The sequence below is a fragment of the Mytilus edulis genome, chromosome 6 (genome assembly GCF_963676685.1).
Source record: "Mytilus edulis chromosome 6, xbMytEdul2.2, whole genome shotgun sequence".
NCBI classification, from domain to species: domain Eukaryota; kingdom Metazoa; phylum Mollusca; class Bivalvia; order Mytilida; family Mytilidae; genus Mytilus; species Mytilus edulis.
In genome coordinates this window covers 40,804,343-40,822,664 of record NC_092349.1, presented here as the reverse complement: position 1 = coordinate 40,822,664, position 18,322 = coordinate 40,804,343, and the positions used below count along the sequence as shown (strand labels likewise).

The 18,322-nt window shown below is 32.9% G+C and overlaps 1 long non-coding RNA gene across 1 annotated transcript; it reads left to right on the top strand.

The window, feature by feature from the left end:
* Nucleotides 1-784: 784 nt before the first annotated feature.
* On the top strand, nt 785-17,338 carry LOC139527640 (uncharacterized). The gene is made up of 4 exons (XR_011665405.1): nt 785-854; nt 7,694-7,766; nt 16,618-16,665; nt 17,248-17,338. It is a non-coding gene; the product is annotated as an uncharacterized lncRNA (long non-coding RNA).
* The last annotated feature ends 984 nt before the right edge of the window (nt 17,339-18,322 follow it).

Here is an 18,322-nt window from a genome sequence, read left to right as displayed (position 1 = left end):
ATGAAGTTTGAACATCGGTATACTACTGTTGCCTTTATTTACACTGTAGAAGATACAGATCATTTGAAGTCTTGCAATTGACATTGCAAAATCTATCATATTCCGTACCAGTGAATTAAAAAAATCTAGGTATTCACTATTTGTTAGCATGTCAAACATCGTTTGCTTCCGCATCTCTTGCAAGAGCCCCCAGACGAAATATATATGAATTATAGCCTGAAATGGCAACAATTAAGGATGTCTGCTGCTCTAATTTAAAATAACAAGGATTTCATGTGATTGCTTAAAATGAAAACAACTTTGATATTTAAAAAAAATGAAGTAATAAAATCGATAGTCTCGTGTGTAGTTTTCAAAATACGAGACATTTAGAAAATGGCGGGAAAAGGGTTTTCTTCAGACTTTACTATTTGTTAACATTGGAATTGTTTTTTACCCTTTAAACCAAGAAAAAATAACAAGGATTTCATGACAAAAATTCAAATGGTCATCAATGATCTATTGAACAGATTTATGAAGACAAAAGTGGGGTCTCGTGTAAAAAATATTTTAATACATTTGTATGGATAAAACCTGAGAAAATCGAAAATATGACAAGAATTCAAAAACATGACCAGCAGACATCCTTAATAAAGTTTTTTCATATTCTATTCATAAAACATAAATTTTTTTATTTATATAAGGAAGACGCAAATATGGTCTACTTACTATCGAATTCCAATTATGTAATGTAAAGTATACAGTATATTATTAAGTTAATGACAGGCTGACATATTTGTCACTTCAGGATATGTAGTACAGTATAAAGATGATCAATTTATACAGACCGTACCAAAAAAGTACATGAAAACAAAGTAAGTTAAATTAAGCTTTTATAAATAACACTGCAAGAAAGTCAAGATTATACATAGCCTCCTTTAAAGTTTTGTATGGAACCATGATTCCTTTGGAAATCAGGCTAAACATCTACTTATTTAGAAATATTGATTTAATTAATATACCAGCAATTTTTAAGCTGGAGAATTTGCCTTGCTTTTTTATGTTTTTTTGTGTTTTGTGTGGGGTTTTTAACTACATATATATATTCTTTAACATACCAGTATACAAAATTTCCTATAACAGTTATCTCCCTTTATATGGCTAAGTTGAAATATTGAGTAGAACAAACAATAGCATTTAGTATTCGTTAAAACAGTATAAAAATGCAATTAATCACTTGTCAATCTTTATTTAAACGAACAGTCTTGCACATTAATTGTTAGTCGATCTGTCTAAAAAGTTGCAGATTTGTATACTGTTATTTTACAATCCGAGATGGCGGTATACATATATAAATGAAAGTTTACTAATAACAACAATAAAACGACGAAAATGATATAGAGATAAGAATATGTAAACTTCGGACGGAGTGGGTGTTAATTGTTCCGAATCGGTAAACTTCGGGCTCAGCGTGTGTTAATTTTAGGCATACATGTTGCTAATATTATCACAGGTTGCTATGAGTGGGCAGGGCTTATGAAATGTAACGTTAACAACTGCCGAGTGTCCAATGAAATGAATATGTTACAGGCATTTTCTAAATTTAGGCATTTTGTAAAATGCCTGAACATTTTAGGCATTTTCTAAAATGACTGCAAGATTCAGTCATTTTACATAATGCCTAATTTTTCTAGGCATTTTACAAAATGCCTAGAAAAATTGAAAGGCATTTAACAAAATGCCTGAAATTTGTTTAATAAAATAAAATGTTAAAAAAAAACGATTGAAAAATTTGGTCAACAAAGCAGTTTTATGGTTGATAATTACTGAATGTTAAGAGTTTACATAAAAATTTTTTTTACTGAATTATTCCAAATTCACACAAGCACAGAGCTGGACAATTATTTGTTATTTCAAAAATGTTTGGATGACAGAACTGAACTGTTACACAATATTTGTCCTGATTTTTTGCAAATACATTGTTTTCCGTAAAATCTGGGTTTTTTTTGCGAATTTTAAGATTTTTACCACAGTTAACTACTGTTTTGTTAATTTATCAGATTGCAAAGACCCACGAATTTCCTTGCGGCAGTAAGCCTGACAAATAATATGTTCTTTTTATTGAAACTCAGATACTTATATTTGAAATACAACCAAAAAAAAGGACCTTGAATGGCAAAACCCATGCTAAAGAGATGAAAATGTTTGGTTGTGGATGTATAAATTCTCATTCTTTCTAAATGGGAACATTAAATATATTGCCGCATGTCAGTAAATTGCAGCACGCTCTGCACATTGAGAACCCTATGACCAATTGGATTTTTTTTTGTCCTTATCCAAAACACCGTTATTTCAAAAGCAAGTGGCAGTTAGATTTCATGTTCTTTACCCGTGTCAATCCACTGCAGAAATAACCAAGATGAATTATAAACAAACGGTTCTGGTCTTTAAAAATGCATGAAATATTTGCCACTGAAACAAACAAACACCAATCAGTCAAATATAAACAAACTTGTTCTCTGCTTCATATGTTTCAATTCACTATTTTAAATCTAGATGTTCTAAAAATTCATTGTAAATGTTATTCTATTGAAAGAACAATTTGTCCTTATGTCGTTTTGACAACATAATGATAACTTTACTACTAGTAAATAGTTATCAAAAGTACCAGAATTATAATTTAGTACGCCAGACGCGCGTTTCGTCTACAGAAGACTCATCAGTGACGCTCAGTTACTTAATACAGAGTGAGGACATACTTAACTTAGTTTCACTAAAAGGACATATCATATGATATACAAACCTTCCAATCTGTTTTTTTGCAAAATGAGTTAATTCTCGAATCATTAGTTATCATGGTTTAACTATTTCCGAGATGTTGTGTTTTTGTCCTTTTTTTTTCTCGCATCCCAATGATATCTTTTTTCTACAAATTGCCTAAAACTGGACAGGCAATTTGTTGAATTTTGTTTTAAAATTTCAATCATTTTACAAAATGACTAGGTAAATTTAGTCATTTTGTATAATGCCTGTCAAGATTAGGCATTTTGTAAACTGCCTGAAAACTCAGTAATTTTACAAAATGCCTAAATTTAGAAAATGCCTGTAACAGATACATAATATAAGAAAATTGCATAAAAAAAAAAATGTTTTATGTTTTTTATAAAAAAAAATTATATCTTTTTTTGGATAAAAGGACTGTTGGACTTAGTTTTAAATAGTAAGCACCGTTCCCACGGACTTGTAGTCAAAGTAGTCTATATCAGTTAACTGGGTTGTTCATACTAGTTTTTGTGCTATCCTGTTAACAATTTGAATAACGTATCCTTATTCCAATGCTGCTTATTCATAAAAAAATATTTAGTCCTATTTAAGAAAGGATTTAGGAAGTATCCTGTTTATGCAATTTCAAAATATTCTCCCAACTTTGTCGAAACTTTGGAAATATGAAGGACCAGGGAATCAACTATTTTTAGTATTTTGGAAAGAGAGATTTCTATTCAATTGATTTGTAAGCGAAAATGGGTGATTTTTATTATCGATCTATCACGACCATCGCAGGTAAATGAATCGAAGTCCGCCACTAAAACATCATTAGAACTGAGACAAGGACACTCTGGACTTCTAAATATAATTTAAAATGATAATCATATTATAGATTTTTTTGTCTTTTGAAAAATGATGTTTGCGCTGTATTTAGACCCCTCTACCACGAAATTTATGTTACATGCACACGTATATATGAATTGCGGTTTTTATCCAACGCAATCATAGGTTTGAACGTTGTTTTTAAGACTTGTTTATATTTTTCCTTTTGGGCTTGTATTATATTTTCCTTCGGGTTTTTTATGATCCGTTTATTCTATTTCGACTCTGGAATTTTCTTCAATTTAGGTAAATTATTTGGCCATCCGAATACCGTTTCGATCCCTAACATCACTGAAGATACATTAATTGTCGAAATCCGGATATGGTGTACAAATTTCTGCGTCTCATGTTTGCGGTATACCATCTTCTACGCAAGTTCATTGTTTTCAGTTTTGTATTAAACTAATAATTAAGATCCAGGTAACATCCCGATAACAGTTTATTAGGCAATCGTCAATGGCAGTAGGCAGGGTTTAAGAATATCAGTTCCACCGATAAGTCAAATGCGTTCTGTTACATTATATGATTTTCCCTTTTTTTGTCTTTTGGAAAAGTGCTGTAACTCCTCTACCAAAAAGTTTGTTCTACATGTACACGTATAAAAATTGCGGTTTTTATCCAATGCAATCATAACTTTGGACGTTGTTTTCAATTAAAACTTGTTTATAAATACATGTATATATAAACAAGTTCAACTACTCTAAATATCAGCACAACGATGTCAAATCTACAAATTTGCGGATAAATAAATATATCATCGAGTACTTTTAGTTGCTTTTATTGAGCGATACTCGAGTAATTGCTATGGAATACATCTTAACCTGTTGGTGACCTTCTGCTGTTGTTTTTTATATGGTCGGGTTGTTGTCTCTTTGGCACATTTCCCATTTCCATTCTCAATTTTAAAACACTGAAACAACAAAAATACGAAAATTACATTCTGTTTTTTTTATGTTTAACTCACGAAAAGACATCTAGATGAGTTTCTGGGACAAGGAATTATATACCAAAATAAATACATGTAACTCATTACCACCAAGTAATAAAAAAATCTAATCATTACACATTAACGAACACATATTTAAACTAGAGGCTTCACCTGATATGTGTGTTTCCAATTGATGCATGAAATAATGCAATTATTATACATTTGCTTTAGTTTCAGAGATATAAGCCAAAAACTGAATTTTACCCCTATGTTCTTTTTTTGGCAATGTCGGCCATGTTTGTTGGCAAACCGGTCATCGGACACATAATTGGGGCAAAGTTTGGATAAATTTGTCTCAGTACTTTCAGAGGAGAAGATTTTTGTAAAAGTTTACAAAAATTACGAAAATTTGTCAAAAAATGACTTTGAAGGCCAATAAATAACTTCTTTTTCAGGGGGTCAATTGACAATTTTGGTTGTGTTGACTTATTTGTAGATGTATACTTTGCTGAAATTTATAACTGTTTACAGTTTATCTCTATCTATAATAATATACAGGATAATAAAAAAAAATCTAAAAAAATGTCTTAAAATTTCCAAGGCAGGGGTAGCAACCCAACAACGGTTTGTCTAATCCGTCTGAAGTTTATGGGCAGACAGATCTCAAAATTGAACCAGGTGAGCTAAAAATGAAACAATAGTATTTGGTCATGAATCAGGAAAAATCATTTAATGCTTACAAAGCCTTCAGAATTAGACGTTTTCACTATTCTCCGTGGGGACCATAGGTTGCTTCGAAATTATTTTATTTGGAAACATTTTCTTCTCAACTATCATTGGGGACTGTCGGTTTTGCAATTTTGTAAGTGACTGTCTTACATACTAAGTATTTGCTCTGACAGTGACGATGTGACATTTGTTAGTATAGGTATAGCCCAAGTATTTTTGGAGGCAATTTTTAAAAATGACCATTTAGCACAAACGTCAGACACATGTGTATTTAAATTTCCGAAAGAAGTTATCAAGATGATCAGTTTTACATAAAGCAGGCATCAATATTCTAACAGGAAACCGATGAATCGAGTATTGTTTTGGTATTGGATAATCGATACTACAGGGCGATACTCGAATATTAGAGTACTCGTCGACTTCCCTAATATATACAATTAGCCTCCGAAAGCTGATTTTTTTCGAGCCTAGGTGGTCGAGAAGTTTAGCGCGACGGGCGTAGTGCAAGGCGATTTGGTGCCACGACATCTCAGTAGCATGAGTTCGAATCCCGGCATTTGAGATCACTGGCCACACTAAAGCTAATACCAAACGACTGACCATTACAATCATAGACCACAACACTGTTTGGTCTAGGGAAGAGGATAGACTCTCTCGAGAAAGACCCTGGTTAAGAAAATTAAAAATGTTGTCAGCAAATGGGATCAATGAAAAGGTTAAGTTCGATTTACGGCGCCGTGCTTTTCTTTTGGGTTATATTTCATTTTACTACAAAGTCTCTGTTGCTACGGACATCTTGCTGTACATTTTTCAACTCTAAAATTCAAGAATTATACCAGTTTAAATCGCAAAGTTGCCGAGGAGTTAAGCTTAACGCCTAATTTCACTTATTGCCGCTAACATATTCAGTCACGTCCATTGAGTATTGATTTTTGTTTTATATTATGATATTCAAGATTTTGGAAAAAATCAATAGACCAAAACTTTCCTTAACTTTTGAGCTAATTCCACATGCAAATCGAATTTTTATAATTATTGAAACTGATGAAGGCTAATAATTCAGTTTTCTATGGCCTATTGTTACCTTTCCTCGTCAGTAGAATCTAGAATTGTAACACAGTTAATGTTATATTTGGCATGAAGATGGAATTGATTGCAGATCTGTCTAAACGGATCGTAAGATACAGTCACAAAAATAATCATTTGATCACTAGTGAAGGTGATGCACGCCTGAAATCACATATTATATTGATAATTACTTTAACTTTGTTGGGCTGTTTCAAGTTTACAGTTGAATTTGAACAATAAATCTCGTGCTTGTACATAATATTTCACCTGTCAATTTAATTCGACAGTTATAGATAAACAGCACGTTACGTTTGCGCGAATTTTCATAATTTTGCATAAGAAAACAATCCACGTTTGCGTGTCCAGTAAAGTATTATTGTGGCCCTCAATTTGAAAGAGTTTTGACATTTTTAAAACTCGTGTTTTATTAAAGGTTTGAACTTATTTGGTCATTGAAGACGCTCAAATTCAAGCTTGAATATGAAATATCTATGAAATATGCCATAAAACGTCGCTTTCAGATGTTTTTGTCTAAAATGTAACCGTTCTGTGCTCAGTCTCGACCTTTATATACATGTATGTTATGTATAATGTCACCATTAAAGTCATATGAAACTTTAAATTAAAAAACATTTGCATGTCTTTTTTATAACAAAATGGTTTTCAATATTAAACTAATGTTCATATACTTTTTTCTGAAGAAAATTCTTTGATTTGTCCACATTTAGAAGAAGTTTACTTTTTATTAATTGCTTGTTTTCAGGAAGCAGCTCGCCGACATATTTTACGCATGCAAGGGACCTTACCGTAACCCTTCTCGTAAAATTCCGGTGATCGTAATACGCATGGATCTGTCACTGAAATAATCTTTTATCTAATTGTATATGTTATACACGTGCCCAATAACCATGCTTCTATGTTGATTGTTTACTATAAGATGGCAATCGGTAAACTACGTCTTCAAAACACGGTAATATATGAGCTGCCATATTTTCACAATCATAACAGACAGAGAGAAAAAAAAAACATGACGGTTATACGATATGTTTCCATTTTATTGACATTGATGTGTGAAAAAAACAACCAGACATAACAGGTTGAAATGTAAAAAATACGGACACAGCAGTCAACAATGTGCTATAATTTGAATCACTGTAAAACAAACAAACACGTCAGCAAAAATACCCACAAAAATACTTATAGACCAAGCACATTAGCAATAATGAAAGACAAGAATACAAAAATTTACCATAGCACAATAACACAATGTCGGGATGTATAAAATGGATTTTACCAAGACTAGACTTAATTATATGTTCTCTGTATTTCTTTCAAATGTAGAAATAGTGATAAATTATCAAAATCAGCGACCATACTTTCCAGTATCAGTCCACTACGCACCAGAAAATTGCAGGTATTGTTATTTTTAATAAAATTCGGGAAATATATATATATATAACAAGTCAAAAAGTGTACAACATCACCATTAAATAACTATAAAATGAACAAATGAATCCAGGTGATCTCAAATGACGACTTACGGGTAGGTCGGACTTGCAAGTGTAGTCACTTCGATGACCATTCATGCGTTTGTTGAATGGCTGCTCTGTATCGCCAACATACTGAATGCCACATCGACACTGAAGGAGGTATACAACATTCTGGGTTTTGCAATTTACATTGTAAAATATAGTGTACACAGACCCAGTCGAGTGGCAAGTAAATGTTTGAGTATTTAGTATTTGTTGACAAGTCAGACAACGTCTGTTACCACATGACTTGCACCATCCTGCAATTGAACAGCTTTTATTTGAGGAGACGTCAGCTCTAACAAATAAGTCTTTGAGACTTGCTGGTCTCCGAAAAGCTAAGACAGGAGGATTGGAAAAGATCTTGGATAATTTAGGGTGTTTGGTAATAGTTTGCCAATTGGCACGGATCAAACGTGAAAGGTTAGTAGAGGCTGGATTGTATGTTAGAACAAACGGGACTATTTGCTGCGCCTCTTCCGTTTGTATTGTAAGAGGTCATTGCGGCTGTTATTGTTAGCGCGCGCAAACCCCTTATCTATGTCCAATTTCTTATAACCTCGTTTTGTCAAAAATCCGCGAAGTTCCTGTAACCGTTTCGTGACAGCCTCCTCAGAGGAGCAAATCCGCTTGACTCTGAGAGCTTGACTGTACGGGATACTTTTTGTACAGTGTTTGGAGTGACAGCTTTGGGGAGAAAGGTACTGATGTTTATCTGTGGGTTTACAGTAGTGGTCTGTTGATATGACACCGTTCTTTATAGATGTGGTTGTGTCTAAGAAAGATATCTTAGAGTCGGAAATTTCATACGTAAATTTAATTGAATGGTGGGCATTGTGTGCATGTCTGACGAAATCATCCATTTTTTGTTGGGATTGAATCCATTTCATGTCAACATCATCAATGAAACGGAACCAAGACAAAGGTTTGGATAAAGATGCTGCAATATTTTGTTTTTCTAATTTGCCAATGAAAATATTTGCGTAAGACGGTGCCATTTTCGACCCCATCGATGTCCTGTTTATTTGAAGATAATGATCACCATTCAAGGTGAAATTGTTGCATTTCAGGACCAGAGTAAGCAGCTGGACTAAACATTCAGTAGGTGGTTCTAAAATGTTGCGCGAGTCCCATATTTCCCTACAAGATTGTATGAGGACTAAACATTCAGTTGGTGGTTCTAAAATGTTGCGCGAGTCCCATATTTCCCTACAAGATTGTATGAGGACTAAACATTCAGTAGGTGGTTCTAAAATGTTGCGCGAGTCCCATATTTCCCTACAAGATTGTATGCCGTCCTCATACAATCTTGAAGGGAAATATGGGACTCGCGCAACATTTTAGAACCACCTACTGAATGTTGACTCTTAAAATTCAAGAGTTTATCTAAAAATGAGGGTACTTTTTCTCAAAAATGAGAGTACTTTTTATATGGCCTTCTAAATACCGTTTCGATCCCTAACATCACTGAAGAGACATTTATTGTCGAAATCCGGATCTGGTGTACAAAAAAAGTATTGACACCTTAAGTTTGTGGCATAACATCGTGGCCACATGTTAATTGTTTTCTGTTTAGTATTAAATTAATATTAAGATCCATTTTGTTACATCTTGTGATCAATTTTATTTGGCAATCGCCAATGGCAGTCAGCAGGGTTAAAGAACATCAGTTGTTCGACCTGTTAGTCAAATGCGTTTTGTTTAAATGTACTTTTTCACTTTTTAGGTCTTTTGGAAAATGTTGTTTGTTCTGTTTTAGACCCTTCTACAACGAAATTTGTTTTACATGCACACGTATAAAAATTGCGGTTTTTATCCAACGCAATCATAGGTTTGAACGTAGTTTTCAATTTAGACTCGTTTATATTTTTTTGTTTGGGCTTGTATCATATTTTCCCTCCGGTTTATATGATCCGTTCATCCTATATTGACTCTTAAAATTCAAGAGTTTATCTAAAAATGAGGGTACTTTTTATATGGCCTTCCAAATACCGTTTCGATCCCTAACATCACTGAAGAGACATTTATTGTCGAAATCCGGATCTGGTGTACAAAAAAAGTATTGACACCTTAAGTTTGTGGCATAACATCGTGGCAACATGTTAATTGTTTTCTGTTTAGTATTAAATTTATATTAAGATCCATTTTGTTACATCTTGTGATCAATTTTATTTGGCAATCGCCAATGGCAGTCAGCAGGGTTAAAGAACATCAGTTGTTCGACCTGTTAGTCAATAGTTATCAAAAGTACCAGGATTATAATTTTATACGCTTACATAAGACTCATCAGTGACGCTCAGATCAAAATAGTTCAAAAAGCCAAATAAATACAAAGTTGAAGAGCATTGAGGACCCAAAATTCAAAAAAGTTGTGCCAAATACGGCTAAGGTAATCTACTCCTGGGGTAAGAAAATCCTTAGTTTTTCGAAAAATTCAAAGTTTTGTAAACAGAAAATTTATAAAAATGATCATATAATTGATATTCATGTCAACACCGAAGTGCTGACTACTCAAATGCGTTTTGTTTAAATTTTCCTTTTTACTTTTTTGGTCTTTTGGAAAATGTTGTTTGTGCTGTTTTTAGACCCTTCTACAACGAAATTTGTTTTACATGCACACGTATAAAAATTGCGGTTTTTATCCAACGCAATAATAGGTTTGAACGTAGTTTTCAATTTAGACTCGTATATATATATATATACAACTCGTCTAAACATCAACCCAACAATGTTAGATCTGTAAATTTGCTTTCGCAAATTTTTGGTTCTTCCCTCGCCGGGATTCGAACCCATGCTACTGTGATATCGTGACACCAAATCGCCTGCACTGCAGCCGTCCCGCTAGACCACACGACCACCTGGGCTCTCAAAAAAAGAGCTTTCGCTGGCCGTGTGTTACCTTTCCTCGTCAGTTTTAATCTAGCGGCGTACTACAGTACGTGATATATAAGGCATGAAGATGTTATTGTTACAGATCAGCTAAATTATCTATAGTAAAGGATCCTACAAATTAATGTAATATACCGTCACAGAAAATAATTATATTTATAAGTACGTCTGAGTCAGTGACAACTCTACAACAGATGTATCCATCGGATCGCCATCAATGATGGTGATACATGGCTGTGTACATAATGTATATACAACTCGTCTAAGCATCTCCATTCCTTATATATCATGTACTGCAGTACGACGCTAGATTAAAACTGACGAGGAAAGGTAACACACGGCCACCGAAAGCTTTATTTTTGTGAAGCCCAGGTGGTCATGTGGTCTAGCGGGACGACTACAGTGCAGGCGATTAGGTGTCACGATATCTGAGTAGCATGGGTTCGAATCCCGGCGAGCGAAAGCAAATGTACAGATCTAACATTGTTGGGTTTATGTTTAAACGAGTTGTATATACATGCTGGTGATCCGATTGATAAATCTGTTGTAGAGTTGTCACTGACTCAGACGTACTTATATATATTTATATATATATATATATTAAAGAAATTAATTTGGCAATAATTGGTCTTCTGAAAACTGACAACATAGATTTTTCCTTACTTCATTATCTCTAAAAACTAAAGAATTTGTTGTTTTAGAAACCAAACGTAGACGCGAAATGAACAATAGATTTTTGAGTTAATCTCTTGCTAAAAAATGTATATTTTGACAGCAAACAATGCGTGAAAAGGCTATTTTATGTCAAATTCGGAATTTCCGATAATGTTTATGACTTCATGTCGACATCTTAAGTACCTCTCTGCACTAAAGTTTCAAGATTAAATCAACTAGTTCATGTATCAATTAAATAAAAGCAATAGTGAGAGACTTGAAAAGGTTTACTTTGGTTGTATATATATTAGAAGATATGGTATGAGTGTCAATGAGACAACTCTCCATCCAAGTCACATTTGCAAAAGAAAAACAATTATAAATCAAAGTGCGGTCTTCAACACGGAGCCAAAAAAATAAGCTATGAAAGGCCCCAAAAATGACAAGTGTAAATAAACTCATCATATATACCAGGATTAAAATTTGTATATACGCCAGACGCGCGTTTCTTCTACAGAAGACTTATCAGTGACGCTCGAATCCAAAAAATGTTAAAAGGGCCAAATAAAATACGAAGTTGAATAGCATTGAGAACCAAGATTCCGAAATGTTTGCTAAATAAGCTAAATAAAACCATTCAAACGGGAAAACCAACGGTCTAATCTAAATAAAAAACGAGAAACACTTATGAACCACATCAACAAACGACAACTTCTGAACATCAGTTTCCTGTGTGCATTTTCAAGAACCCCTTTTAATACCACCTCCTTCAAAACGTATTCCAATAACCAACGATCATTATATAACAGTAAAGTGCCATCAGACGTTGTTCAAAACGAATTTCATTACGAATGAAAATTCACATTATAATCGTCGAACTCATAGTTCTATAGCTAGACTAGAACAAACAACGCTTAAAGCATGCACCATGACAAAAAAAAACCTACCATCTGTACATGTATGACACAATTAGATGATATTTGTAATATAATTGGAACAAGAAAAGGCAGAAAATGATTGGGTTTAAAATATTATAAAGTGCTCAAAACATTAACAACTGTTTAACAGCACAACATAAGAATAAACATAAAAAATAAGTTTATGAAGGATTTTGAATCGTTTAAAATATAACAACTATAACAGTTCACGATTAAGTTTGGTCTTATTGTTGATAAAGTTTTACTTTCGAATGGGACCTGTCAGCTTTCAAAATCTGCATTGGATATGTGTGCAGTTTTTCAAAATGTTTAAAACGATAAAAAAAAATGAAGTAACTGTGAACAACGATACCAACTCATTATTGATGTTAGTGTTCAACCCCACTTTTAACACACTTCACTGACAAAAGAAGCAGGAATACATAAAGTAAATAACTATCTTCGACAGAAAATTAGGTTGTTGGGGTTTGTTTTTATTATAATTCATGTTACCCTTTCCTGTATCTTCTTCCACGCAGAGCCATCAGCTCTTTGATTCATACGTTGTCCTTCAAATTTAAATATGAAGAAAAGCTAAGGCATGTAAATAGAGAAATGTTCTCAATTTGATACGTATATACTTTTATAACTGCTTTTTTTCTCTTCAAAAATCAAATATGCCATTTTTTATGTTTTTGGTTTGTTACTTATAATATAAAGCAATAAATCAACATGTTTAGTGTATGGAATGGTTGTGATATGTACACATTGGTTTGGAAGTTCTATTTGACTTTGTATTAATTTTTTCATGGCTCATTGGTTTTTGCGGTTTTGTCTGTTTTCATTGTACGTTAAGCAATAGGCAAACTATGTTTGAGTATCAAGTGTTTCACTGTACGTTAAGCAATAGGCAAACTATGTTTGATTATCAGGTGCTTTTGTCTGTTTAGCAGGTATCATATTTTCTTGACCTGTCATAGCTTTTTTGTCAATGTTTAGTTGTTTTGCAGTTGTTATATCCTCTTCAAAGATACTATAAGCGATAGTTGAACTATATTAGGGATATAGAGTGATTTGAAGTTGTAAATATCTATCTGGCAGGGATAATCTTACCTTGACCTCATGTTCATGGCTCATCGGTTAATATCAAGCTTTTTAGTGGTAGTCTATTTCTAAAATACTTGAAGCAATAACTTTATATCTGATGCATGAAATGATTGTAAGGTGTACATGTCTGTCTGGCAGGATTCGTCTAACCTTGACCTCATTTTCATGGTTCCTTTGTCAATATTAAGTGTTAAAGGTTTGTCCTGTTTCTAGTATACTATCATCAAAAGGTCACCAATAACTTGTGTATGAAGTGTTTGTAAGATCTACATGTCTATCTATCTGACCTTGTTATAGATGATCAATATGAAATCAGAAATGGTTAGTAAAGAAGGCGAGACATTACATTAATCTTGTTCATTTAATGTGAGCGGAAATTCAGTTGCACAACAGCTTTCGCTTTTTGGTTTCGAAAGAGATCAAACAAATCCTGCATACATTTGATTTTTAGAGACATTCATATTCTGTCTGCTGGTGGAGTTTTAATTCCTCGAGGATTTCACCAGCCAAGTAGTCAGCACTTCTGTGCTGACATGAATTATCATTGATATAGTCAAATTTATAAATTAACTGTTAACAAAACTTTTGAATTTTTGAAATACTAAGGCTGTTCTACCTCAGAAATAGATAACATTAGCAATGCTCTTCAACTTTTTAACTTTTTGGGATTCGAGCGTCACTGATGAGTTTTATGCAGACGATACGCGCGTCTGGCGTATTAGATAATAATCAACAAATTGATGCAACAGGTCTTCTCATATTGAACTTATCTTATAAACTGTATTATGCACGATGCTTCTGTATAGTAAGAAATTGATGAAATAAACAGTATAAAATAAAACATCGCTTACAGTTGATCGGGCGGGGCGGCCTTTTCTAAGCATTTTTTCTGGACATGTTGCAAATATACTTTCTTGGTTTTTGGTTTAATAATATTTTACTTTGTATCACTCAAATTATAATGGAAACTTCTAAACCTTGAAATTTAAAGATTTAACTATAAAAATAATTGTCGCTAAACAACAGTGTTAGACTCATGTTCACCGAATTGACTCAAATTCTCATAGTTGATTTAAAACAATGTAAAACATGTATCCAAATTATAAAAAGACTAAAATAAACATACATTCGTTTCATGTTTATTTTACTCTAGACGTCATCTTATTAACTGTTGAGTTGACCTTCGAAATCCTCCGAATGCCATTTAAGCGATATACACATAAATATAGATATAAATAGATACCAGACTCGTTCATTTGAATTTTAGTAGGTCTGTTTAGTTTCATATTATAGATTAAAAATGTATGTTTATCGTCGTTTTTACCTGTGTGCACAATGCATGCGGTATCCAACTCCAGCTGAGGTTTTTTTTTATTATAAAAATTGAAGTTCACATGAATTCGGATTTAATGAGGTCGAATTAGTCATCTACAAGTTAATAATTCATCATCGATGTTTCTTAGCTTATTTTGACAAAATTGGACCATATTGGCTGCTAAAAGCGAATTATTATTTTACTATTTCACATTCATTGATGATTGAACAAAAAAAAATTATTTTATTCAAAATGTTTATATACACTTAAAGGGGCACTAGCTACGAGTTACATAAAATTTATATAAATTTTGTTTATGTATCTCGTAGCTAGTGCCCCTTTAAGTGTATTTAAAAATTTTGAATAAAATCCTTCCAAATTTAAGCAATACATTTATTTTCAAATTCATTTGCATGAGAAGAAAATAACAGATGATCAGTCCGTTTCCTTGCATTAAACCAAAGAAGTTACCGCAGTTTAGTACGAATACTTTAAAAGAGTAATAAGATTTACCTTTTACCGGTTAAAACAAGTTTATACTATAAACGGGCAATTTTAGGGTTGGTAAGGTTGTCCTGCAAGAGAACTTTCTGTGCTGGTGACTTGGCCCTGACTGGTGCTGTTGTTTTTGTTTCAATTGTATCAGAACAGCAATAAAAACAACCGTTCTGTCGCTTAATTTTTCTCTGATACTCCCGAAGTACCATTTGATTTTCTAAAAAAAATCTTGAATTTTCAAAAACTAAGGATTTTCTTATCCTAGGAATATATTACCTTAGCCGAATTTGGCACACGGTTTGGCCTTCAATGCTCTTCAACGGTGTATATGTTTGACTTTATAACTATTTTGATCGGAGCGTCACTCATGAGTCTTATGTAGACGAAACGCGCGTCTGGCGTAATTACACAATTTAATCACCAGCCGAGTAGTCAGCACTTCTTTTTGACAATGAATTATCATTGATATAGTCATATTTATAAATTAACTGTTAACAAAACTTTTGACTTTTTGAAATACTAAGGCTTTTCTACCTTAGGAATATATTACCTTATCTGTATTTGGCACAACTTGTAGGAACTTTGGTCCACTATGCTCTTCAACTTCGTACTTTATTTGACCTTTTAAATTTCTTTCGATTCGAGCGTCACTGATGAGTCTTTTGTAGACGAAAAGCGCGTCTGGCGTAATTTCAAAATTTAATCCTGGTATCTATGATGAGTTTATTTATTGGTGTCTTCATAATTGAATTTATTTCACCAACGACTTTTAACAGGAGTTTAAAGACGGTATTTACTAGTGAAAGAGGAACGGCTTGGGCTCTTTTCAACAAAAAAACATCCACTTTTTTTTTTGCGGTGTTCGTGTTGCTCTATTTTTAGTTTTCTAGGTGGTTGGTTATTGACTTGTTTTTGTCTTTTCTTTTTTTTGTTCATGGTGTTATTTTTTCTGACTTACTGTTTCCATTGTCCGATTCATTTGTCTCTATTGTCCGTTTTCTAATTTCAATACTCATACATTTAATTTTGCATTGACTTGCTTCCCTCCAATCAGAGATGGGCAAAGTAACGCTTATACAGAAGTTCCTGTTGAATTTATTTAATTTGTTTACTTTAAACTGCAAGAATATTTAGAAATCGAAAATGAAAATACACGTGACGCTGACAGTGTTGTTTTCTAAGTTAAGACACCTCCCTGATTATATTATTTGAACCAAATTAATTTTCAACATATTATCCTTCTGAAAGAAAGACTTACTTAGAATATTAAACATATTTGTTTTATCACTATCCATTTTAATTGAATAAATTTATATATGTGGTTTTTTTTTTAGTTTTTTTTTTAATTATAAACAGGATTTTTCAAGATTCTTTGATGAAAAGAAAACTTCTACTGATGATCGGGTAAGTGTTAGTAAACTGAATATTACGATTGAGGAAAGGAAAATTCGTTCTGTTTGTTATAAACAAATTCTTACAAAGATGTACAAAAAGGGTACCATTACTTTTATTGTTAGCAAAAATCATTAAATAGATACACAAAGGGTTTGGTGTATCCACCGATGACAGAAAATCAGTACATGCACAGCAATAAAAAACCAAAAACTCTTCTTTAAATGTTCAATCGAAAGGCATTAAAGTGTCATTAGGTGTCAAATTCATGTTCACTGATTTCATTCAAATGATCATTTTATTTTTAGTCTGTTGTGACGTTTTGGGTTGCAATAAAAGTATTAAGTATTATATTTTAAATATGTATTACTGGTACTTAATTGAAAAAAAGGATCTCGTTACATCAAATTACTTAAAACCTTAACTGAATTCCTTCATAGATACAAAGATTGGATTGGAAGTTTTGCTGTTCATGTAGAAAACTAATTTTATAAATGCGGTAACACATCCTAATTTTTACAGACCCGAAAATTTAGATACTATACGCGTAAACTTACCGATCGTTTGAATAATCTCATTCATTTTCTGTTGTAGGACATAATAAAAATCGGTGCTGAAGTAATGGCTTATTTTAAAGATGATAAGGCGTGGTATCCGGCAAGAATTCTGGCAAAAAAACCACTAGGCAAGTTATATACATATATCTATCTTTATATTGAACATTGTTTCTTCGGAATGTCTATTTGTCCGGCTAGCCGGAAGAATATTTAAACATACCTATTTGAGCATGCACAAACGTTCAATACCGGTATCAACAGTAGTGTCGTGTGATATTGAAATAGACCCGGGTGAGGTGTCAGATTGCTAACGAGAGTGCAATGGAAATTTTGATAGTTGATGATCGGAACATAATATTATGATGTCCTAAAGAAAGTTACAGAAAATGTGATTGATTAAAAAACAAACTTCTTAAGGGCAGACCCAAGAAAAATAGCGTGTGCACGTAAAACGAGAGAAACGAATCGTGGAATCAAACTCATTTTCCGAAATTGATGATTTACCCCTATCACCATGTACTTGTATCAATGAAGGTACTAGTAATACGAATAAAATCAATTCACAGGAAAACGACTAAAACGAATATACTTGTATGCATTATTTCTAAGTTCCACTACAACAGAGATATATGAACATGATACGATATGCCTGAACTCGGTATAGTATACCAGGTTTGGGGTTTAAACCCCCTTTTTACCTCATTATGATTTATTTATTTTCTCAATATATTTTTTTTACTATCATCAAACCAGCCTTTCTTTGGGGACAATTTAACATGTGCCTATCCCTTTCTCTTATTTCTACGTGTTAAAAAACATCAAACATGTTGAATAAAAAATCTTGCAAAATCATTTGACGACTTCATTCAGTGGAACCAAACGTCAAGGAAATGATGAATTCAGAATCTTCTTTAGGAATTATACATACCCAATGGCCATTGAAGCCATAATCCTGCACCAAAAAGGTGGAATATTAAAAGAGGAGAGTCATTGTTGTCCCTTTCCCCCTTTAAATGACAAATAATCACTTTGATGAAAGTGTATTTGCATGTTTATTTTTTTAATTGAATGGAAACTTTTTTTCCCCAATTAATTGCAAATAGCAAAATGAC